Source organism: Pollicipes pollicipes, unplaced genomic scaffold (genome assembly GCF_011947565.3).
Source record: "Pollicipes pollicipes isolate AB1234 unplaced genomic scaffold, Ppol_2.1 Scaffold_7261;HRSCAF=8764_pilon_pilon_pilon, whole genome shotgun sequence".
Lineage (NCBI taxonomy): Eukaryota > Metazoa > Arthropoda > Thecostraca > Pollicipedomorpha > Pollicipedidae > Pollicipes > Pollicipes pollicipes.
The window spans coordinates 44,371,565-44,397,828 of record NW_023597054.1 but is presented as its reverse complement, the minus strand read 5'-3'; the positions used below and the strand labels follow the sequence as shown (position 1 = coordinate 44,397,828).

The window sequence follows — 26,264 nt, the reverse complement described above, 5'->3', positions numbered from 1 at the left end:
GTGCCTGGTCAGGCGCGGCTCGGGGCTGGAGCAGGCGAGGTCACAGGCGACGTCGAGAGCTCGGCTGAAGCCGCGTACTGCCGTCTTCACCGGCGCAACGAACCGCCACAGCACAGCATGTGGGGGGGGGGGGACGCATACATGGGACACTGCGCCATTGGGTGACGTTGTGTGCTGGTCCTTATGCGGTTGAGAAGGACGGGGAAGTGAGCAGAATGCTGTGAGCCACCTGGATCCCCCAAAACTACATCCCCACGGAACCATTTATCGGGGCTGAGGTTCCTATCTTGTATGGGTACTTATAAGTACGGTCTCCGTGACTCCGGGTAAGACTCTTCTTCTTTTTGCGTCTCTCCACATCCACTAGACACCCAACTTCCTCCCAGCCGGTAGCTGACTAGCTGGGACTGCTCAGTTCTTTCGTATTCTGTCCCACCTTACATACATGCAAATCTAACTCATCGTCCTAAGTGGCATGTTACATACGCGCGACCGTGGGCTCCGCTGGCGCTAACGCTGGGTGGTGCGTGGCCCCGGCCAGGTGGCGGCCCGCGGCGCGCGCCAGCGTTTGACCCGCCTGCCCGTCGCTGACGATCAATGGCGCGAAAACATCGCGGTTTTGAAATGGGCAGTTCTTCTGGCTTTTCCCTCGTTGATAGATGGCGACAAGGTGAAAAGTAGAGACATATTGATATTTCGGCCACAAGCCTTTGCTGAAACAGCGTATGAATATAAACTGAATGAAACCTTCGAGGTTTGAGTTCACTGCTTATTTATGCAATGTTCCCGGACTTGCACTGAGCATTTTGCGTATTTTTTAAGCGATCAAGTGCTTCATGAAGTACCGAGGCCAAAGAAAAGTAACAAAACAGAACAATAGAATAAAGAGGGGCAAGTGGCGAGTCATTATGACGAAGAATGAGTGACGTCACGAGAAGTGAACCCGATCGGGCTCTATCAGCACAGGATAGACAACAAACAGTGGGCGAAATTATCACTACTGCAGAAAAAGAAAATAAACTACGTCACAAAAGCTCCCAGAAGAATTTAAGAGAGGACCATGATGGAAAAATCAGGAAAATGATAGAGACATCGATCGAGACGGGTAGAGCACAGTACAGCGCACAGTACACTTTGGGAGAGGAGACAGGTACAGTAGACTTTGGTACAGGAGGCTTTGGTACGGAAGACTTTGGTACAGCGGACTTGGAGAGAGGACAGACGAAAGGCTGATCGTGTATGAATTAGACTAGAGAATACTGAAAAGACATTATCGCTAAAAAACAGCAGATTGGTTAAGTTTAAAAGTAGGTCAAAAGCAGGCGCACGATTTGGGAGACCTGGTAAAACATCTGGAACGCTCATGACTTGTCATGCCATGACTGCTGGGAATGTTCACTGTGTGTAGTGCCGGAGAAGCATGCTATGGAAGACAGACGAAGTAAATTAAATGGCGACAAAATTTTCAATATCCTTTAGATCCTACCACAACATACCAACGCGCAGATGTAAATTGTCTCATCAATAAGCATACTGCGCCCGGAACACCCCCGGGCGGGTACTTCTGTTCACTCGTTACGACGCTAGCATCAATCAGTGTCGGTCATCAATCGATTTTTATCCCATCCAATCCAATGAATTTGTGTCAGATAAAGACGCAAGAAAAGCACGGTAGCCAACTTAAAAATGCGAACTTAATAGCGCAACACGCGGAAACGCAACACATTGTTGCCTCGAGATTATGGTTTCAAGAAGAGGCGGGTTCAAGAGCTGAGCATTTCATCAAGATGAGCTGTTAACTTGGTAAGGGCCAAGAAATTCGTTGCCATTGGCAATGCATCGAACAGAATTTACGTGCTGGCTCGTCAAAGCTTTAGACCGCAGCTTTTTCGCTCGCAAAACAATGCCAGGTGTCTATCTGTCCAGGTTGTTCTCCTGGTAGGCAGGCGGGCTGGCGGCTGCTCCGCCTGCCTGCTGACCCTGTCGGATCCGCGCCCCCGGGAGCCAGCCCGTGCCGCCAACGCCCGGGTCGGTGCGTGTTGACGTGCTCGGCGGCGGTGCCGGGACGGCTGTGCGGGCGGATGTAACGATGTTGTACGGCGCGGCGGCGGTGGACGGCGCCAGCGGCTCTCAAATCAAACCACGCGCTGACACTTACAGCCGCTGTAAAACAGGCGAGCTGGCGCGCGGTACAGACGACACCGCTGCTGCTCCCTGGAATGACCTCAGGCAGTTAAATGTCTCGAAATGCAAGAAAGAGGCGGAAAGGCTGTAACGGAGCCCGTGCTTCAGTGCCAGTTTCTGAGCGCTGCTGCCTTCTCCAGCCGAGCCAGCTGGTGAGATGGATGACTCAGCCATAAACGCAGTACGAATCTGCGTGGGAAGCCTGAGGAGCTCAGCCCTCCAGCTAAGCAGCTCTGCCAAATGATATCCCGCGCCGCACAAAGCGAGCTGCTGTTGCTTCTGGAAACTCGAAAACCATTTAAGTACGGGTTTATTCTTTTCTAAAACTCTGTTGTGGACGAATCACGCACGGATATGCTTGCTTCTAGATAGCTTCCATTTCGCGTTTCTCTCTCTAGGACAAGCCGTTCGCGGCGATAACTAAGGCCGCAATTCCAGGAATCAGTTGAAAAGTTCGAAACGCTTTAGTTCTTGCAGCTGGTACTAAAAGACTTCAGGCACCCACCAACACCAAAACAAACACTTATTTGAAAACTTAGCTAAGTACTACCCGAACGTCTCTCCGGACTGAGTGGAACTTTCTGCGGGAAAAGAATACCCATTCCCGATTCGGTTCTTAGGAGTCAGGTTTGTAGGTTTGGCGACCACTCACTTCTTCAACAGCTTTATCTGCCAAGAGCATCGTAGCCAAATGGCTTACTCTCAACAATGGCCTGTTCCTTCGCGAATGGCATGCGTTATTTGCTTGTCACCAATGCGCATGTCATTTGAAGCAGCCAGCTGTTTGTTGCTACGTGCACCTCGCCAGGCCGGTGACGTGGCGCAGTTGGGGGCAGATCGCAGTTTAGGTTGAGGAACCAGGCTCGAATCAAAGGCAGCCTATACATACTTCAGAGGCTACATCAAGAAAACCGGCCACATGTGTCTGCACCAGCGGCCGAGTATTCGCACACGAGATGTCCGTTTGGGACGCTTTAAAATGCTAATCAAATCAATATCGGTTTGCTTACAGACATTGTGACCAAACATAGATTCACGTGGTCCTGAGTTAAAAAGTTGGCGATTTTTAAAAAGCCTCACATTGAGTTATGTATTGGGTTATGACATTGGGCGTTCATTATAAACTGGGTTATTACGCCTACCCGTCTATCCAGCGATTGTTTCTATTGTTGTTATCCACGTAAGCGACAGGTTATTTTTAAAGATGATGATGATGATGAAGATAATGACATTCGTAACAATATTCCTAAAAACTTCCATGAAAATCGGGATGTCTAGCATCCAATCTACATGCTGAGTGCTCATCATGTTGAGCCTCAGCGTGCCCAAGCTACTGATAGCATACCTGTTGCTGCAGTTTCCTTCTATAACGCTATCTGAATGGTGGTTCTGAGTGTGATTTTGTGCGTGTAAAAATGGCTTACTGAACGCTCATTACAGAAAATGTTCAATAGGATTCATCGGTTCCAGTGCAACAGGGGCATGCTATTCGGGTTTAGTAACTGCAATGACTTCTGCAGATACTACTGCAGTTTTCTGGTCAATGTTCTAAGACTTTATGACGCCTCGGAGCATGGGTTAGAACATGTAAGCAATATACCTAATTTAACTGCCACATCACACCCGCAGCAATCACCATAACACTTTTTTCTTCATTGCGAGCCCAATATCCGCAAAAGTAAGTAATGTATGCAAAGTAGTCTGGCAGACAGGCGAAGAACAAATTGGAGAGCGCGGAAAACGGAAACTTTTAGTCATCATCCACCAGCAGGCCAACTGATTTCCCTTGTTATGTAATGTGGATGCCACACCAGCTGCACGAAGATACCATTCGACGGTGTTATGAGCGAGGGCGTAGAACAATAAAACACAGACAGTTGATTACTCGGTGACAAAGGCGTGTTTGGATTATGCGGATCAGGGTGAAAGCGAATGTGGTCTAAAACATGTGTCAGCACTATGAATATGTAACGTATAAAAATATTTACGCATGTGAAACTGGAGGAAGGAATAGAAACATTGTTTACAGAAGCGCCTCCAGGGATGAGAGGAAGGGGGCTCATGTCATCTGGAGCATGAGAGCATAGCATGGAATGTGACATTCCATCCCTCACGTTTCTTCTGTAAAAAGCATCTTGACACTATGCCAGAGGCGGGTCCAGGAACGACAGAAAGGGGTGGGGATGCAGCGCACGGAGAATGTGACCAGCAACAGCGGGCCGTAGGTGACGGCCGCCACGACGGGCCACACTCCAATGGCGTGTTTTTACTCCCCTCCTCTGGAAAACCGGTTTCGCCTTTGTCCATTTATGTAATGCGGTTATCATGCTTATTTACATAGCGCAGCAGCATGGTGGCTGACAACAATATCTACTGCTTGCTTAGTCTCCTCTTTTCATCACACTTACACGCATCCTGGCTCCGCCTATGCCAAAAGTCTAGCTTAAGCGCTATCCCATTCGTTCTGCACATGCTCATTTAACTCGTTTTAGGAAGTTTAGCTTCCATTTTCTGTTAAATATCCTGGATATACCCATAAACTTTTAATTTTGAGGCTCGCTGTAGGGCATCGATTTTAAAATAATAATCCGCGGATTTGTGTTGGCTGCGTGAGAATCGGGAGATAACGTGACATCGGTACCGGAACAAAAATGAACTGAATTTGTCTTTTCCTTTGTCCACCTACCTACTACTAGACTACTGTCTACTTCTACAGTAAATCCCGTCGAAAGAAATCAAACCCCTTTGAGCTTTATCTAAAAGCGGCTGAGTGCTTCCCAAGACATAAAAGGGGGCGAGGTGCGGAGTTCCCTCGCCCGGAATAAGGGTAACTTTTATGGCAATGCATAGAACGAATGGACTCACGAAACCCACTTTCATCCTTTTTTGTAAAATTCCATGCGTAGTATAAGCATGCAAATGATATCAGGCTGCTGTGTTCATGTAGATATGATCTGAAAATGTCCTGGAATTTCGGAAATAACATTTCGTTATTATCACCGTCATCATAAAAATTGTCACTTTCGTTGTTATCACTTAGTCACCATCAAAGTTGCGTACAACGACGCACAATAGCCAAATGTTACAACAAAAGGGCACAAAAACACAAAATAAACGTTTGATAATTTAGAACAAGTCAACATCATCCTCAGAGAGCAGGGGGGACTAATCGAGGTTTCTCTCATGGGAAGCGTTGGGCGCCGGCACCACACCGTCTTCATCTGTTGGAGCACGGGTTACCTCATGGCCTATGCGTCCAGCAGCCACAGCAGCCACAGTAGCCACAGCAGCCAGCAGCGACAAAATGGCCACGTTTGGCGTCCCCACGAAACAGCGGTCTGCTATTCTGTGCATGATGTCCAGAAACGAACCTGACAGTGCTTGGATCGGAAAAGTTCACCTAGACAATGCAGCGTCCCACCTCCCACATGTGTCTGCACCCGAGCCACACCGGGACAGCCACGAGAGCCGTGTGACACGCACAGGGAGGCAGGCCCAGCGCAGCATAGGCCTTCAGATCGTCCACATTCGCTGACTGGAGGGGGCCGGGCCGCGGCCAAATGGCGTGGGCTCGGCGTGATGATAGTATTCCATAGGAAGGCCTTCTCCATGGCGGTTAGCTCCTTACTGAGCGTTCCAGTGGCGTTAAGGTCATAAAAGGGAAGTCTGGCTCTGGATGTTTCAATACGCATCCCAGAAAGGCTTCCCGAGCACGTTTCCTCCGCTGACGGCCGTGTGATAAGCCGCTCAGATCGTCACTTAACACCGCATCAAGGTGCTCGGACTCGGTACGAACAGCTGACTGCTGCTCGGGCTTGGTGCGCACACCTGAGAGCTGTTCGAGTTCGGTATATACAGCTAACTGCTGGTCGGGCTGGTTGCTAACTGCCAACTAGCTGAGTACTGGCCAGAGTTTCCAAGCAGCGATCTCCGCCGGCAGCTTAGGCGTGCACATGGGACAGTTACCTTTAGTTCTGTCTCTGGCTGTGCATGAACAAGATTGCATGCAATTCCGAACTAAGTGTGGGGGGGGGGGCAAAATGTCCGACATGCGTATAGAGCACCAGTAAGCCATCGACGTAACAGATAGCTGGAATGTTTCAACCAAAAACCTCAGACACCTGTCAAATGTATTCAAATGCACCACAGGAAGGCACAGGACACATTTGGAGACAAACTCACTGCCCCCACCCCCGTGTCACGGAGGATGTAGTACTTCCCCGATGAGAAACCGCCGCAGGTCACGTACTCTTTTAAGGAGTGATACCAAGTTGCCAGCAAATACCAGGAGCAACCACGCAATAGTTAAGTCAGTCGGAAGAAGAGCCGTGGTGCCAGATGCGGTCCAGGCACTTCCTGGCATCCAAGATAGCATTGAATGCCGTCGAGCTGCGTCTGAAATGCCGCAGGGTGGTCCGGAAAGCCCGAGCAGTTGGGCTGGACCGTCTCACATCGCTGGACGAACGGGAATTGAAACAATTATAGTGCAAAATAACTCAGAAGGCTCGTTCGCTGCTAGAAGGGAGCATCTCGAGCTGTTTGTAACTGTTGGAGCAAGAAAGATTTCAAGAACAAGGATAGCTTGTTTTCAAGTACATAATCGTGTAATCAGGGGTGTCACTTTACATAAATTTGGGGGCACTTGAGCCCCCTCAATGGTGTCCTCAGCTGACCCCACCAATGTCGATCGTCCAGTGCTGACCCCGCCGCGGGTGGGCTAATTAGCTGGCAGGCGCTCTAACCAACTGGGCTAGTGAGAAGGTAAATTACATTCCGGAACGGGACGGTTTAGAGAACAGCTTGATGCTATATCTTTCATCTGAGTGAGCTACAAAAAGGGTATTGAGGAAAAAAATCAACACGTGTTGTGCGGTGTGCTTCAGAGTGAAAATATCGGGGTGGTGTTGATAAATTTTTGCACAGAAATCTGAGCACGCACAGTTTCCAAATGTTAAGTTTGCTCAATATGACCAATACTGTCTTGATGCTGGTACTTAAGCACTTCCTCCTGTGGGCTGAAGGTTGATCATTTCCAACACAATACCCAATTTAGCACGCTCAAACAACAAGCGTGCATGGCCTTTATTGCTTATGTCAACTTCCAACACGTGTCAAAGCGCCAGGTGTTAGCACGGCCTCTTTGGTGACCGGTCCTGTCAGCAGCCTTTACTCGCTCCGACCTTCCAGTCATCGACATGCCTGTTGAGAAGGTCGTGCAAGTTCAGGCTCACTTTTATCTGAAGTTACATCCCGGCAGTGTACATGACAGTTTTTCGGTCGCTTTTGATCCGGATGTGTCAGACCACGCCATTCTGCACAAAACTGTCCTTTTTGGGCATCGAGCCACCTTTGACAGACGGCTAAACAAGGGCTGTTTTCGCTGGCCACAGGCGGTCAGTTTACTAAGATATTTTCTAACCTTTTCACGCGAATGCAGCTGCATATCAGCTTGCAGCGAGAAGTCGCTCCCCGTCAGCAAAACAACTTTGAAATTGGCCAAATGTCCTTTTTATTTCGAGATTGAGGCGCAAATTCAGGTGGAGGAAATGATCGGAGAAATTTTGGGATAGGTTAGGCCACCTATTTGCTCCCCCCCTTCCCCAGCGATTTCAGAAAGAGCACCCCCTGCCTGTACTTATCCATCTCGTTTTGATCCAGCCCCGGTCTTTTCAACAGTGCTGCCACGGCACCGTGTGCCATTAACGTCGACAGGGACGCCGTTACGAAACACTCTGCCATCAATCGCAGCCAGTGAGATCCGCCACTGGCCATGGAGCAAATGCTCCGCTGTGAGTAGGTCCGCTTCTGGAGCAGCCCTACGCTTTAGTCTCGGCAATAGGCCTGCAGCTTCCTGGTGGGAAACCATGCAGGCATCAGCAGTCTCATATCCCGTTGCCAGCCGAGTGGCACGGCATTGCGAATCTAGTATTGATCTGGGGACATCTGCTCGTCACTGCCGCGATGAAAAACTTCAAAGGGAGCTCAAAAGTCATCAGCACTAATCACGGGAGGAGCACTGAGCAGACTGTCCCGCTCTCTGCGCGCGGGTGACGAGCCACCAAAAGGAGCCGTCTGGGTGGCGAACGTGCGACGGTCTTGTTGGCCGATGTTGGGTCGCGCGGTAGCTTTCAAGCCCACCAGCGTACACGTCTGGCGTTACAGTAACAGCTGTGTACAACGGGATGGAGGTTGTTACATTCCGCCCACAGTCGGTGGCAGAACCGCACGCGATCCCCGCCGACACCTTGGGAGACCACCACCGTTTCGGTGGACTCCACGGCTGGGTACAGCCAGTCTCGTGTTCACGGCACGCACATACTCTGTGTCGAAAACCTCCTGCTCATATCTCATTCACAATCATGAGTCACTCCTCCGTTTATGACGAGATTTATTATTTGGTCACGGGGTTCAGGATATCAAAGCCATGCCGTCCAGAGAAATCAACTGACATCGAATATCTATGATTCTGCCCACTTCTGTCATTATGAGCATCGTCGCAAGCCACAACTTCCTAGCAGTTGATTGCCACGTTATCTCCGATCCTACATTCCAAAATAAGCCGATCCGGTTCACCGTACAAGTTGTCCTGCGACCTTCTTGCCAGACACGACCTCCGACGGTGTTTCCTGCGACCCTCTCGCCAGACACGACTGCCGACGGTGTTTCCTGCGACCCTCTCGCCAGACACGACTGCCGACGGTTTCACGTGTGGCGCAGCGCTGTGCTCCGATACAGCCGCACGGGTCAGGGTGACCCGTTCGCATGCTGACCAGGAGGCCTTTCTGCGACAGTCCAGTGGAACGACACGCCCGCTCCGGTGCTTTTACCCGGCACTGGAGTGTTGGGGCCCAGGCTCCCTTTTCATTCGAGCACGGAACGCGACGGCTTTGCGCCTGTGGCGATGCTCGCGCTGCGACACTGTTTTCTGCACCCACATTGGAATTGCATGTACAGACTAAACACGTTGAAGCGGTCCAGAGCCCCTTACAGATCCAAGCAATGTAGGTACTGCGTATCATGTGCGGTTAAATTACTTAATCGAGGCAGGCCTCCGCTCACCCCAAATTCCTTACCATTAAGTGGAGAGCATCCGTCCGCTGGCGGCCGGAGTAAACATTCCTTTCCTGGGCGACGCTAGGTGATGGTGGCATGGCTATCTCTGATCTGATCCGAACTCTGATCTGAGACGGTGTGTCAGCCCGAGTCCTTGGCATGGCTATCTCTGATCTGATCCGAACTCTGATCTGAGACGGTGGTGTCAGCCCGAGTCCGTTGGCATGGCTATCTCTGATCTGACCCGAACTCTGATCTGAGACGGTGGTGTCAGCCCGAGTCCAACGCCGTTGCTGACCGACTTTTTCTCCCACCTCTCTCACGCGGCATCTCTCCCGTATCGTCGTGGGCGAGATTCGTAGCAGAATGATGGTACTTAATGATGAACCAATTAAATCCTCGTCAATCAGCTCAATGCATTTTTCTCGTCCCAAACCGCTGTTGTGTCGTTTTGGTTTGGTGGTTAGCAATGCACTTTGCTTCACTGGTCACTTTGACGCCCTTTCATGTGTCGTTCTCAGCGCCTACACACTTCATCAGGCTTAATTGCCCGGACTGAAACAACAAATTCGCCATATGACATAGCTTTTGGCCAAAAAAAAAAATATTGAATCACAGCTGACATCACCAATTCACATGTTTTTGGCCCCCAAAAATTGTTGAACCACAGTTAACACTGCCAATTCATATGTTTTTTGGCAAAAACAAAAATTGTTGAACCACAGCTGACATTGCCAATTCACATGTTTTTTGGCCCCAACAAATTGTTGCGCCACAGTTGACATTACTAATTTACATCACGCATGCTTCGATATACAGTAAAGAGGCTATATACAGCACATCGGCACCCAGACCAGGCGGGGTTCGAACTTTGGCCAGCACTGGGTCCAGGTCCATCCCATTGACACTCCGCTGTTTCCGGCCACCGGCGACGCCCTGGGTCACACGGTCACGCCGGCTTTCGTAATTGACAGGGGTTTCGACACGGTCGGCTAGTGTCCGTCGCCGGGCTGGCGCTGACGCGTGGCTAATGGCCTCTGATCTGCTGGATTCAAATGCATCGTTCTGTGATGATTAGATTCAGAAGCCTGGGTCGCTTTCGTTGGTTGATTTGTGATATTAGCCGTGACGTGTATTACACGATACAGATGTTTCAGACATTCTCCGCTGGAATGTTTTGCAGATATTAAAACATGTTTGCAAAGACTGTGTTTGCATAAAATTGCGGTTGTTCAGCTACAGGCATAGCCATGCTTATATAGGCAGGTACGATGCCAGATATCTTCCTACCGAAACTTTTCGAAGCTTTTTAAAAACATTTGGTGGCATGTTTGACACAGGCACGACAAAGCAAACTCAAATATCCTGACCGCGTCCCTGTATGCATGCTATGCAGTGCTTACAGAGAATACATATCTAAACATGATCCACGATGGGAGGCCTTGAGTTAAATGACCCTCAAACCCCGCCATGCTGCACACAACACTGATGTAAACAATAATGGCGCAGCCAGCATTCGACGCTCTGGACCGATCCCCACCGTTGTTTGCCAGGTCTGGTGTGGCCCTAGACTTTGGTTGAATTAGAGACATGGACTGAAGAAAATGTCTATTAAGAGTTTCGCTTGATATTTTAACTTTGTACTTTGATCGGAACACGCGGCCCCAGCTGTTGCATGTTAATAGAAGAGTGTGCAAACGATCATTTCAACCTTGCAAAACAACGTTGTCTTAGGTTTTATTACTTGCTTGAACTTCATGAAAACACTTCAGACCATTTTTAAAACTATTCAGCTCATTAGCCCATTCCAAAAGTACTCATTATGATTATATTTATAGTAAAAGCAGTATTGCATGAGTAAACTGCTACATGACCCTACCAAAAAACTTCATAGGCGTCTAGTACGGTCCAACGTCAAAAGTTTCGTTTTAATCGAAACCAAGTGCTGAGGAACTGTGTGTTTTTAAACCATGAGAATAAGCGCGTTTTTGCCAATGTCGCACGCTTGTGTGCACGCCGAGATAACGGCGGGCTTCTGCCAGCGGCGCGGCCGGCAGCAGGCCGGCCGACACGGTCAGTTGTGGTGGCGGTCCCACCTGTGGCCCGGAGCCGAGGCCCATAATGTCCGCTCAGGGTGACACACGGCCGGATTGCCTGCGGCGTTCGTCCCCGGCCGCAGCTGTCCCGGTGGGGAGGGAGGGGGCTTCGGCTGGGCCGATGGAGCGCCTCTGGCGCCGCGTGGTAACACACACGGCCGGATTGCCTACGGCGTTCGTCCCCGGCCGCAGCTGTCCCAGCGGGCGGGAGGGGGCTCCGGCTGGGCCGATGGAGCGCCTCTGGCTCCGCCCAGTGACCTGGGTCTGGCCGTAGCAGCGTGTCACAGGCAGGCCCTTTCGCAGCTAGGGGCTCGGGCGGGTGTGACTGGGCCGGATAGAGCCAGGCGCGCACTTTTGCGATGGGTTCTTGTCAGTGGCAGCGAGCCCATCTGTAGGCGGTAGGGACAACCAATTTTGGTTGGGCCCCGTATATCCCTCAGTATATCCCTTCAAATATCGACTGACACCTTGCGCCAGTATGCCTAGCTTACGACTAGCAAAATTGTCTTGGGGCAAAAAGCGGTACTAAATGCTACAGTTTTGTGCTGCTGAGAAGCGTTCCTTTCAACACTGTCATCAGGCTCGAAATTTCGCTTTTTACTGCTTGTGAATGCCCGCTCAGAACATTCATATTGCCATTGTTTAATCCTTCAAATTGAATGAGCTGCTTCAGGGCGTCCAACATACAAGGTGTACGTTGCCTAGGGGATGGGGTTCCTTTCTTACCATCCCTGAAAAAGCCGTTCTTGAGAAGAATTGCAAGATATGCTTAAGCTGTTTTATTTGTTTATTTAGGACATAAGCATTTCACAGGCAAAAGCCCATTACGGAGGAAGTCGAGTTTTAAAAACAATAAGCATACGTTACACACACGAGCAAAAAACCTAACCAAACACACCCACACCCACCCACACCCAACCATGCCCACACCGACACCCACCAACCCACACCCGCACCCACACCCCCACACACCCTATACCCCCACCCACACCCCCACACCCACACCCAAACCCACACCCCCCACACCCACACCCCACACCCATCACACCCACACCAACCCACACACACCGCACCCCCCCACACACACATACACACACACACACACACAAACACACACCACACACACACACACACACACACACACACACACACACCACACACCACATCACCACACACACACACACACACACACACACACACACAACATACACACAGTCGCACATCAAGTCATCAGAGAATGTTCCACGTGTGCCGGCGAACCTGAACAGATCAGATCGGAATGATCTTGTTGGATGAAAAAAGTCAGTCGAGGGAGAATGCTGCAAAAGTGATTGCAGACAGCGGGTAGTCGTGCGGCACATCCATCTTTAACGGTGATTACCCTTGCAAATGGCTCGGGGGAAAAGGCCGATATGCCGAGAACGCCGGGCGGGTATAGCCAGACTGAACAGTGACGTCAAGTCAGCGCAGTCAGCCTGTGATTGATATATAGAAATTGAATAGAAATTACATGTCAGATAGAATACAAATTACATGTTGTATAGAAATTACATGTCAGACTGAGGAAGGCGTGCCTTGATAGATGCTGTTTTGAAGCAGGCGAGATCCTCATAATCCAGTGAAGGGCACCGGGACTCGCTACTCCAACCCAGCCACATGAGAAGCCGGTGTTGTAGCCTTTCGAACCGGACGAGATGGAAACGGCAGCACCGCTCCAAATAACGCTAACCGTACTCTATCAATGGTCTCGCATGCATAGCGTTGAAGGCACACAGCAAAACCTTGTGATTGAACCGCGCTTGACGAGGGCACCAGCGGCATTTGCACGCTTTGCATGAGAAGGTCCAGGCATCCTGTTTGCTTTTGAGACAGCTGAATTCTATGTGATTGACAAAGATGAGTTTAGTGTCCAGGAAGACGCCAAGATCGCGAATCTGCTGGCAGCTATCCAAGCGGGTGACCGTCTAGTGCCTATGAGGTCGTGAACAGGTGACGTGCGGAGGATAAATGAGATGGTATTGCACTTAGCTGAGTTCAATTCAGTCCCCAGTTTTTGGACCATTCACAGAGGCGATCCAAATCGGCCTGAAGGGCAAGACAATCTGCTACGTTGTTGTATGTGTTACGTATTAGCTACGTATTTGTTGTCGATTCGGTGATCAATTTTCACATCATAAGCGTGCATAAGGCACTCACTCTCAAGTTGGGTAGGAACATCAGCCAGGAAAGATGGCGAGCAGCAACGGTCCCGGGTTGCTGCCTTCCGGGACCCCGCATCGCAATGGAATCCAGTCAGACTGTTGCCGTTCAGCACTACGCATTGTGAACGATTGCTCAAGTACGACTGACAGCCAGCTGTACGCACGGCCAGTGGGTGCAAAAAGAAAAGTGAAGCTTGTGTAGCAAAAGAAGGCGATTCACGCTGCTGAATGCTGAAGAGGTATTCGGTGTAAATTGCATCTGTTTTGTTTACCTTTTGAATAGATGTCCAGCAGTGTTCAAGAAAGCATGAAAGGTTTGTGATGCAAGAGCGTTTTGGAAGGAATCCGCTGCTGGGGTGAGAAAACTGCTTGTTGATTAACAAACTGCGACCGAAATTCAGAAATATAAGTGCCTATCGGTGATCATAGCTCATTCATAGTTTGTCTTTTAGCCGTGGCGTAGCCAAGGGCGGGCATAGTTTGCCTTGTGGCGGTGGTGGTAAGCCAGGGCGGGGGAATGCTTTGGAGTCATGCCCACGCCCTGTACCTAGCGGGGGGAAGAGGGGGGGGGGGGTGCTGACCCCAACGGTCCAGTGCTTTTCTGGGCAGTTTTAGACGCTCGCAAGGCTTCAAAAAACATCCAAAAACTGGCCCCGAGGCACTAAATGGAGTCCCCGAGCTTCAAAAGATCATCCAAATCCAAAAGCCAGGGCTGTTTTAGCGGCAAAAGAAGGCCTCCATGGCTGAAAGCGTCGCCGAGAACCCGACTTGGCCTCCTCCTGGGCGGAATCCAGTCCGCGCTGCTATCTGCAGAGGAGTATTTCCACCTCACGAAGCGATCCACTATAGTGGTAGCAGGGCAGCAGTTTTGTAACATCAGCGATGGATAACCAGCGATGAGCAGGCGACTTATGGATACTGCGCAGTGACGCGTTTGGGGCACTCGAATTTAGAAAAAATGTCCAACACGGGACCATTTTGGTTATTTTCCCACTTCTTTCAAGTTTCTTCACATAGGACAGCCATGGCAGTGATCAGAATACACGAATGTTCCTTAAAACGTCGCAAAAGGAGCGGTTGCCATATCTCACTGTCACTAATAGAGTCCAGCTTACTGTGAGGTGAGCTGCGTGGGGTAGTTTTTCACGCACAAAAATTTATGGGCGATAGACGTTCAGGCCTTTCAGCAACCTTCAAAGAACCCTGTTATATGGAAGCACGTGAAACTATTGAACCCGTGGACTCTCGGACGCGCAGCTTCACTACATACAGCGCATACAGGTCATCACGGCAGAGTCGCAGACGTGAGTCTCTTGCGCTTGTCGCTGCATCAGTACATGAAACAGCTTGGCCGATGAGAGGGCCTTTCTGTTTTGTGGTTCCTCTCTGGCTCGGACACTCACTTCATCGTTGGCCTTCCGCAATTTTGCTGTTTCCTTGACGCCCTGTGTTGAAGGGAATGTTTTACATTTGAAGAGATTTAAGCAAGCATCAGATATCATGAAACAAGCTTACTTATTACTATTGGTATACTTTTTAAGTGGGAAAGACTACTCTATTCAGCACAATTCTCTGTTTAGTGAATATGGTTCCCAATGCGTCACGGTTTGATTACGTCATCGTACCTGGCACAACATTGATTGAGGGCCAGTTGACGGGCCGGTATATCTAGAAAATGGCGCTCACGAACGCCTGATATACACGCCTCGATAATGTCATTTTTATTGGCCCTGATCGTTCATGGCTTGTGGGACGACACGATTTAGACAACGTTATTATGACGTCATGAACGCCAAGGTGACTGAAATGAGCTCCCCTATAACCTTTCCCCATTTTTGCGGGCGTATAGCTCGGAAACTAGAGCAGCTTAGGTCTCAAGAAGGGCAGGATTGTGAACAGCACCGAAGTGTCTTCAAGGTGACTATTTCAGTTCAAATCCCCATATACATGTGGAACACTCCCTTTTAGAGTTATACAGCGTCTACGGCTCCCATTCAACACTGGCTTGATGGCTTCAGGCGCCCTCCGTCGGTTGGCCGATCGGAGCCGTTTGGTGAGCTCCGACCCCTGTACCCACTCGGGGTCCGGACCATCTCTTGACCCTCGCCATTTCAGGACCCTTGATAGAACCTTGATCATTTCCAATTGCTTTCAGGCGGTTTCCGGCCTGTCGCCTGTCTGAATGTTTGACAGTCTCGAGATGCTGACCTTCCCGTGGACCCGACAGTTAAAAGATTGAACGTGCCATGTTAACTGATTCAAAGACTATTAGAGATTTAGTATCGTCTGATACCATTTCGATTTCATGTTTGCTGCTCGGAATGATCACTTACACTGTCCGGATAAGGGATTACTTATGGCGCGCTACTAAGGTCTCGACATACATGACCTCGATTGGTAGACAGCTCAAGAATGAAAGAAACGGACCCTGTGAAAAGCCAGTTCGTGTCTGTAGCTGACACATTTGTATTGCCTTCACATGCATGCTGCATAATTATCGGTGCAACTGCGCAGAAGGCCGTGTCGTATTCAAGCATCTTCGGGCGGGGATAATGCGGGCTGTTGAGGTCGCCGCATCAGCATGGGCCTCCCGCGCTTGGCCCGACCAAGCATTTTGCAGAACATGGCGGTGACCTTGATGGCCGGTCCATGCCAGCCGGCCATAGCTGGAAGGAAAATGTGCATAAAGCAGAAATAAAAATTGATGGTTATGGCGATGTACTGTCGGTTCGTGCCGCCCGCCGAATCCGCTGTGGGAGAGCTCTCTTGAAGCGCACCTTTGTGCTGGGCGCCTGTGTTGCCTGGCGGAGAGCGGGTCGGCGGGGTCAGGCGCGCTGACCGGGGAGCTGCTTCACCTCCTCTGCAGCCGGCCGGCCGGCGCGCCGCGGACCTGGCCACGCCGGGGCGGCGCCAGCGGCCAGGGGCGACATGGCCCCTCCGCCAGACTCAGCTGACCTGACCCAGCCGGGGCGGCGGCCAGGGACCAGCGGCGGGCGCGGCCCCTCCGCCAGACTCCCGCTGACCTGGTCAATAAGGCACGCCAGAGGGGGTGGCACCGCTGCCTGGTTAGCGGTATCAATTACCACCGCATTTGTAAACATTATAAGCACTATTAACGATATTATCGCTAATGGGGACAACACCCCGCTCTGGTCCCCGTTTACGCAACACGTCGGATGTCATTTGTGATGAGTGATTGTGATGGTTGTGGACCTCCACGCAACGAGCCGCACACCATGAGGCACGGAATGCTCTTCTTCGTACTGTTCAGCGTGTTTAATACTGTAATGCATAGCGTGCACACTGACGTCCGTCTTCAGTTCTTCGGCCGGAAGCGTGGCCCTTTAGGCTGATGGACTTTCGGTGTCGTTTTCCGGGCACGGGAGCAGTTACGTGAGGCCGGCATGAGACAGCGCGTCTAAATTTGTGTCGGTCTGCTGGCAGTGGACACATGGACACAGAGGACACTGCAGGTGAGAAAAAAAGCTATTTGGTGCAGACGGCTTACCGACATAATAACCATTTAGCCAACGCTTTACAACAAAATAAGGAACTGGACACCCGGTGGACGCCACTATCTCCATTTCCAGTGTACAGCGACCTCAAGTCCCCGTCCCGAGCCCGCAAGTGTAGTGCATAATACAGGTTCGTGAGTTTTATTTTGGTTGCGTTACCATCTATCGCTTAAAAACCAGCCGTTTCGGGGCCGGGCGTATGCAAATCTTGAGAGGGGTCAAAATAGTTGCATCTTGGGAGAACCCAGGGTTCGTTTTGGCGATCAGGTCACGAAGTGGTTGCCAATGACACCAAAAGACAACGGAAAAAGGTGGGGCATTTCCCACCGCGTGGGCTGGGAAGAAGGCAATCTGAATGAGTGTATTCCCCACTGATCCTCTTGTATCCGCCTTGTCTCACGGTTTAGTCGCACCGACGATAGCCGGTGGGTACCGCGAAATATTCGAGATTGGCCACCGAAGCACAGTTTACAGCCGCACACGACCATGAAGGTCACAAAACGCCCAAAGCTGGCCGCTTCTCTGCCTTTACATATAACCAGTATTTGCTGGGCACTGTTCTGCCTGTGACACTCTTGGTTGACTCATCACATGTAACGGAATGTGATTGGCAGGATTCAACATCGTAAAGCGTGACTTTATACTTGGTTCATAGCGATTTTTAGTTGCCATCTACTGGCATTAGCTATCGTTCAACGCAGCTCGTCAATATGATACATAAATGATGGAAATTCCCGTCCTGAAACCCACGGCATCCTGATATGAAGGGTATATATATATATATAATATATATATATATATATAATACATATATATATATATATATTATTATGCATGCATACAAAAGAGTTCAGATAGCAAAGAGCCCAGTGGTTCACAATGGTGATAAATGGTACACAACTGTTGATACAATGTGGCTGAGGAAGGCCTTACCGTATGTTTTCTGCAAGTTACCAACGAAAGATCATCATCGACCTGCAAGATGATATCAAGAGGATCCATTACAAGAGAGAATATTAAAGACATTGATGTGTGAAGTCTCGACATAGCAACTCCACATCCTGTCCGGTCATCTCCGAATGATGTTTCCGACATGACAGTCAGGGTATCAGTCACCGCTGCCCGTGATGATCACTTCTCAAAGATAGCCCGTGGCCGGAACTTCGAGTGCTATTCCAAGTAGAGCCGCTCTCTGATGGCAGTCATTTTCGCTAGCTCCCCTGGTATAACAACCGGCTGTTAATGATCATTTTCGGCTGTCAGATGAAGGCCTTCTTAACCATGTTCTCTTAGTTTCAGCGTCGCTGAGCCTCTGTGGCTTAGCAGGACAGCGGCGCTGAGCCTGTGTAGCTAAACAGGACAGCGGTGCCAGCCTCTGTGGCTAAACAAGACAGCGGCGCTGATCTTGCGTAGCTGAGCAGGACAGCGGCGCTCAGCCTCAGGGACTAAGCAGAACAGCTCCCCCAAATAGATCCCCGGATATGGCCCGTGATTTCGAGAGGTACAATTTTCTTCCCTTCATTTTTATTGATCTTCTTCACTGGAAACGAGCGAGATGCCAACGCAAGCTGCAATTCTATTGCATTTTTAGTCCAAACTGAATGAAGTAAGCTTAAATAACTGCACCGACACTATTCACGTTGTAATAGTTAAACGGACTCTTCTAACCGATACAGCTCAAAACTCCATCAGATTAGTTATGGGTTCGACACATATTGAATGCTTCGTGAACGTTCAGTTCGTATGTTTAAGAGATAGCATTCGCTATATTTCACCCGTGTGATTTTTATACTAAGGATAGGAGCGTATTGGGGTTTACAGCATCGGGGACTGGTACTGGAAACTGGTGTAAACTGGATCAGTAGAGGTGTAATTCTATTTCCGTGTAGCGGTAACTGCTAATCTGCTCAGAGCACAACCTCAAACTTATGAAGATGAAACACACGCTCCAGTCTAATCTGAACGGTGCAAATGGATTTTTAAAGACTTTCAGAAGCATTATTTCACGACGGTCGTTCTCACTCGTCTCACGCCTACAGCCTGGTGTTTCTGCAGGTGGCAAACGCCGCTCAGTTTCACGGAAGCTTTAACTCAGGCCATAGCCGTTCTTGCTCCCAAGATTGCGAGTGCACATAATTAAAAATCACGTAATTTATTTCAAAGATGGACGTTTTAACGCAAACAATGGCTAACTTTTTCGTGTTAGACCTCATTGGATCCAGTACTACATGCGGCCGGATGGTTGCTCAATTTGCCGCCCCCCCCCCCCGCCGCAGCCATCCAAAGTATTTTAAAGAATATCCGAGCGGTGGAGCATAGCCACACCAAACTTTGCATAGCTGTAGGCAATTAAGTAGCGGATCTCTTGCTTTGCAAAATTAGATGTACCTTGTAAGGTCACTGACTTATGGCAGATCAGTCAGGCTGTGGCTGTCAGCGAAGGCTTTTTCCAGAAAATCGTTCAATTTGATGCAACAACGGAGAGTTAAATAACGCCTTACGTTCTCCGTTGTAGTTGGCAATAAACAATTTAATTAGGATAACAACAAATTCGATTGGTCAAGGGTCAGATATGAAGGCCAGGCCAAGGTCTAAGCCAGGTCGCTTTTTCTTGAGAGCTTGCTGTTTGGGGTAGTTTCTGGTACTCATTTAAAGTTTATTGATAATAGGAACCGCATCAAATCTTTCACGGTTTTTTAAGATCAGATTAGTCCACTGGCCTAAAATAACCCAGTTCAACATTTTTTTTTAGGGTCAGGCCGTCTAGCATAATGCTTAACGCCTTTTAAACGTAAAAATCAGAACAGTCTCGTGGGCTCACCGTCACCAAGGCCTCTTAAGGTCAACCAAGGTTACTGATCCTAAATTAACGCCAGTGTCTTTTTGCTCAGAACACTATGTAGCTCCAGGGCAGTTGGATGACCGGGTCTGGGGCACATTCGTAACAATCTTGAGTTTGACCCTGTTTGACCTTATTTGACCAGCATTGCATCAAATCAAATTTTGAACATGGGACCTAGGAACAAAATTTTGACACATGTGAGCTTACAGCTGGCCAATCCATCCTTTGAATGTATGTTTTTAGCTGACTTAGTATATCAGCCCTCATGGGTTCAAATTGACCCACCGCCCGTGCAATGGGTATTCAGCCAGCTGCGTTAAACACTAATCAGATCTACCTCTTCCGTCTAAGGTGCCCGTGGATATACTACTAGGAGCGCTCTATCGTTTCTGACCACAGGCTGAAGGGTGATTACATCCCAGCGCGGAGCGCCCACCGGCTGCCATTCCGCCGTCATGGGGGCGGATCTCCCGGCCGATCCGGAGGCCCTTGAAACGTCACACGTTGGTGCCCTATGGCGTGGGAAGCCCTCTGACCTGTGCAGTTAGCCCCAGATCGACGCAAGAACTCGAATTGACGCCAGGAGCGGCGTAGCAAGGGGGGGGGGGGGCAGAGCGACAGTTTCTCCCCTAAATGAAACAAAAAATTGTTAGGCGACTTCTCCCCAAAGTAAAGTCATTGTAGCTACGCGTAGATCACCAAACGCAGAGCAGGGAGGCCTCCATAACTGAGCTAGAGAGTATTACATCGGGCTCAGAAAACCTTGTTCTACATCGAGAGGCCCGTTCTCTAGATAATAAAGCTATCTTCATGACTACGGTCACCCATGCTCTAGATCAGGTGGTCCAATGTTGTATCAAGAAGAGCTCTTTGCTGGCTCGGAAGACCACCGTTACAAACTAGGGGGCTCTGTTCTGGGTTAGGAGGCACTCTCTATTTTCAGGAGCCCTATTTCTGGAACGGGAAGCCCCATCGTATGCACGAGATGGCCGCACTTCCGAGCCAGAGTGTCCTGAATTGGGATAACGAGGCCTATTGGCTAGATTTGGAGCCCCTCTTCGTGAATAGGAAACATCCTGTTCTTGGTAAGAAGGCCTCTGCATGCATCAGGGGCTCTTTTCTGGAACAGGAGGCCATGTTTTAGGTCACCGAGCCTCTTTTCTGGATGGTTAGGAGGCTCCATTCCGATTTTCTTTTTTGCCCCGCTGGCCGACTCGGGGCCACTTGCCATTTTTAATTGGATATGATGCATGTAACAGTTGGATGAGGGATCACATGCGTTCGGTACCCCTCCCCTTTGAATAGGACACTGCCCAGAAGTTCCCCTGTCAGGAGGCCCCATTTTGTCCAGGAGTCCTATAAAATCCTGCCCCTCTCCCCAACTCAAAAATCAGTGGCGCCGACCGTGGTTGACGCAACAAGAACCCTGATCGCCACAGGTCATCCAATAATTGACACAGAGACTCCAGTTTGGCTTAATGGGCCCTTGAATTAAAAAGGGTGGAGGGCCCCCGACTGGGGCCCTGACTGGTACGAGGTCCTTCCATTGTTTCTTGTGGACTCTCGCCAGAGGCTCTCATGTCTCCTCGTACTATCAGAGGGCCCCGGCCAACGAACGAGGCCGACAGGCGTTCGAGATCTAGTTTCTGTTCTTGTTCAGCGAAGGTTTTCTTGGTTGACTTGCGAGCCCCTTGCCGACACAGAAACCTCTGTTGGGTGCTGCGACCTCTGACCGTTACAGGCGCCCCGACGAATGCAAAACGCGAGTCCCAGTCTCGTCCCTGCCTGGGGAATGAGTCCCCACGGCTCAGACCGACACGAAGCCGGTTATTCGGTGTTTGTCTCCGGCCGAAATAGGGTCCCGCATTGTCTCAGGGGTCCTCAATCGGTGTAAGAGGCTCTGTGACTGACTTAACAAATAACGGCCCAACGAGCGGGGTCCTTAATTTACCTGCAGCTAGCCCTTCTGGCCCTTCAGGCCATTCAGCCTTACTCGCCCCGAGTCGGCCAGAGCTGTGTTCAAGAGGGTCCGATGGTCAGTCCCGTGTTGGTCGCTTTGGTCCCTAAGGACGCAAATGGACCCTTAGATTCTTGATTAAGGGCCGGGGGCCTCAAAGAACCTTCCTCGAGCTGGTCCTTTTGGTGCGGTAGAGCCCGAAGGGCCCCTCGGAACCAAAGAGACCAACTCGGGACCAACTTTTGGTCCCCCTCAAACACGGCCCCTGGCCGACTAGGGGCCACTCGCCGTCACAGGGTCCCTTCTCAGGCACTGTGGACCTTCGAGCGGTACAGTGGCCCTCATTGTTTCTGGGACCCGAACCAATGCAAATCGCGGGCCCCATCCCGCGCCTGCTTGAGAAAAAAGCCTCTATGGCTCAGGCAGATACGGAGCCACCGATGTTCGGTGTTGGTGGTCTCTGGCCAAAATAGAGGCCCGCAATATCACAGGGGTTCTCAATCAATGCGAAAGGTCCTGTGACTGACAGCTGAGGTCACGGCCCTGCTGGCCGTGATCCTTAATATGATCCATAGTCAGCCCTTCGGCCCCTCTTCGGGCCTTTTCGCACTTCCCCCGGCCGACTCGGGGCCCCTTGGTAACACAGGACCTGTTGTTACGCACTATGGACCTTGGCCGACACAGGAAGCCCCCCTCGACTTAGACGTCCCAACGAATGTAAATATCGGGCCTTGACATGTCAATGCTTGGGAAATGGACCCTTAGGTCCCGACCGACTTCGGGCCTCTCGGGGCCTGCCGGGGAGGGGGCACGTGCCCCTGTGCCCCTTGCCTGCGCCAATGCCTATGGGCCTCGTGATCACAACACTCGCATGTCTCGCCACCCAGGCATCATTCGTGGAAAACCCAGGGGCAGCTGCACTTTATGAGAACATAGGGCACATCGTGTCCGCAAAAATCTCATTTCTGCCAATTTGTGTTCTGGAAATAGAACGGAACGCTGGGTTATTTGCTTACGGACATGATGCATCGGGCGTTCTAGCGGATAGAGGTACCCGAGTAATTTCCTGTTTTCGTTAATTTTAGCTACATGCCACCAAGGATGGTGTAAAGGGTTATTGTCCCTTCTATTTGTGTTTCATGGGCATTGAAGTTGCGTGCAACAAACGCCGACGGATCTCTGAACACCAGGCAACAGTTGCGCAAACCCTGGAGGAATGTGCCGCAGTAGCGAAGGGCTCGCCGCTGTCCATGGAAGTGGGCACTGGCGGGTTCGGCTGCCCACGCTGTGCCCTGTCGTTTTTCACCGCCGGCGGCGGTTGCCGTTCGATCAGTGCCGGCTCGTGGCACGCACGCGGCCACGTCAGCTGTCCCGGCTGGGACAACAAGCCAGCTGATTGGTCCGCTGGCCGCCGATGACTCGGGAAACGGAGCTTCCATCCAGATGAGGCTGACAGGAAACGCCGGGCAAGTTCATTACATTCATGCATAAGGGAACGCTCCGGGAAAGAGGACGCAGCTTCCAGGAGTGCGCAATCGACCGCGTCGTACCGTGCCAGCGCTTCGATCGCCCAAAAACAAACCCGGGTTCGCGGAATGATGGCCTGCTTTTAGTAGTTGCTGTTATGATACTGCAGCTACTGTGGATAATTGTCCCCAAAAAACTGTTTTCTGACAATAACAGAGCACTTTTCGCTCGCTTGCTGCACTTTTGAATCTGGAGTATGAGCGATGGCTGACTCTTCACGTGAATTGACACTCGCGCCTAAGAAGCAGCTGTGGTAGCTGCTCTTAATAAAAGAGTGTGTTACCGCTAACATTTCTGCAGCATTTGCAGATTGCAACATGCTTGTGCACGCAAGGTGGGTTTCGGATAAGATCACGCGCCCTGTGCGGACTGTTGCCCGGCGCGGTTTGAGCGCAGGGATGACCATGGCTTGCTGAGAGCGGCAAATGCATGCCTATCTGGCGCGGCAAAGGCCTGGCGGCAATAAGACGTCAAGCAGAAGATGCAGCGGTCTGAGACCGAACGAGGGTCGTGCGAGCTTAGAGGATCAGTAAAATGACGGTGATGGTTTACGTTGACGCTATCAAAAGCCTTTTGAGCCAACATGAAATGATTGGCAAAGGGAAAGCGTTATCACGCAGCACCGTGACTTGGAAACTCACCCCGTGTACACTATCAGTACCCTGAATTTATAGAATGTGCACATGGCCGACCGTCCGGTATAGGCAACCAAGCCGTATGTGTTTAAGGGCTCCTTCTGAAGTTTATGAGGAGCTATACGGCTGATATTCTGTGCATATACTTCTAAAGCATCGATATTTGCAAAGATACAACAATTTCGGCATGACAAATGCTCAAGTTTGCCGAAAACTTTGAAAGGAAGGTGTATGCTTGTGAACGGCTGTCTCTCACGGGTAAAGAAAACTGACGATGCCAATAACTGCAGAGAAACGAAACCATTTGAAGTTATAAGATCAAAAAGCGAAGGCAATACCAGAATCAGGTTAGAATTGAATGGCGTACCGTCAAAACATAGTCAAAGAACGAAGTCGATACCCGACAAATAAGTTCCATTGCATTTAGGACTGTGGGGATGCTCAAACTTTAAAGAAGGAAGCTCTAAGAAGTTCAAGACGCACCGGTATTCGAACTGGTTTCTTCGTGTTTTTGTTTTCGGTTCCAAAGCGTGCTCAGGTTTACTCCTTAATGCCGCCCATGTTGTATATGCCCAGGGAGCCACCCAGGGCCACCCGTTGTTTTAAAAGCCCCTGTTTATTGCAGTAAATTGTTTCTTTATCCCCAACCTAGGCGTTACCATTTGAAAAACTTGTCAAATCGTTGCAGACTGCTTTACTATATGAAGGAATTAGGATGGCAGAAGCATTAGATGTGCCTAGTACATTCTTGGTACATAGGCGTACGAACGTTTCAAAAGTGTTGGGGAGGGGGGGCAACCCAGGGTGTACTTCAGGAACTTTTTCTGGAAAGCGAGCCCGATGACCGGGGGGAGGTGAGTAGGGATGGAGATTGCTATCGCTCTTTTTCGAATGTCATGGCTGCTATGCTAGCTATGCATCTAGAGCTGTTTATCACTGGTGCACAATCTTGCCTATTCGACTCATCTGTCATTCAGCGCATAAGGCTATCCAGCTTCCCCTAGATTATTCGTCCCATTTTAACATTGTCTTTCCTGGGGAGACGAAATTCCACGAGCGGGTAGGTATTTTGGGTCATCAAGGAAGCATTTGCCTCCACAGTGTAGATGCAAAATACGACTTGGATACAGGCTGGTGATAATTTTAAAGTGGATCGACGGCTCACAGTGCGACAGATTTTTCACGCCCCTTCATTTCGCTGGTTTCTTTTCAAGGGACAAAACTATTCGCAGAATTTTAGGCGGAAACGAATTCGGGAGCTTGCGACTGCTAGAAACAATGTGACAAAATCCATAAAACTGGAGACTCTCTTTTAAGAATCAAAGCACATAATAAGGTCCATCTGTCATATGTTCCTTATCTGGGCCCTGCTCCTGTCCGCCGTCGGCGGCCACTGCCCTGGCCCGGATGTATCCCGCATGACTGACTGGGAACTGATCGTATGGCTGCTTTGTTGCATACTTTTGGATCAGCGTTACTACTACATGGTGTATGAAACACGTGTTGGACACCCGCAACGGTATCTTTTTTCCGAATTATCTTTCCTCACACCACACCCTCGCAGAAAAATAGCTCCGGGAAGCTGTCTGCCTTAGGTATTAATTGGCCCAACGGACACTTCAATGCCCATCATGCAACGTATCGACTTGATCTACTTTTGTGTGTAGGCAGGGGCGTAGCCAAAACCTTGCCTAGGGGAACACAAGGTTGACGAAACCCCTTATTATGGTGCTTCATCCAAAAATCCCTGGATATGACTTACTTGTAAACAAATGGCACGATTTTCTTCTTCGTTTTGTTGTTATTTTACCTTGCAACCAGAACAGAAACCAGGAGCTACCGTGAGCTCAATTCTGTTTGCATTTTGAGGTCAATAAACTGCGGAAATCAGGCGTTGAACAACTGCATGGAGAAATCGCCGGCGCGCTTAATTTACAGTGGTTAGCTGATTCTTTCTAAACCGATAGAATTCAGAAGCTTTGTCAATTTTTTCTACAGACATTGAGGACATCGCAAAGGTAGACTGTAGATCGATATCTTTGATCCAAATTTGAAGACGATAATTTGATTGCAAATCGAGTGGTCAACAACGTACATGAACATGGCCAAGCCATGTTTGTCTGAAAATGTTCACCATTCAGTCAGAATCGATTAGTGATACAATTCATGTAACGTGTTTTTTTAACATGCTCCCTCGCGAATCTTAGCAACAAAAACCTCGACACCAGGCGTTGCAGTCTCCATAGTCCGCGCA

At 50.0% G+C, this 26,264-nt stretch overlaps 1 protein-coding gene across 1 annotated transcript in view; it reads right to left on the bottom strand.

Moving 5' to 3' along the window:
- LOC119111500 (putative G-protein coupled receptor 83) overlaps nucleotides 1–26,264 on the bottom strand; it is a 154,753-nt gene that overhangs the window by 127,791 nt on the left and 698 nt on the right. The window lies entirely within an intron of this gene.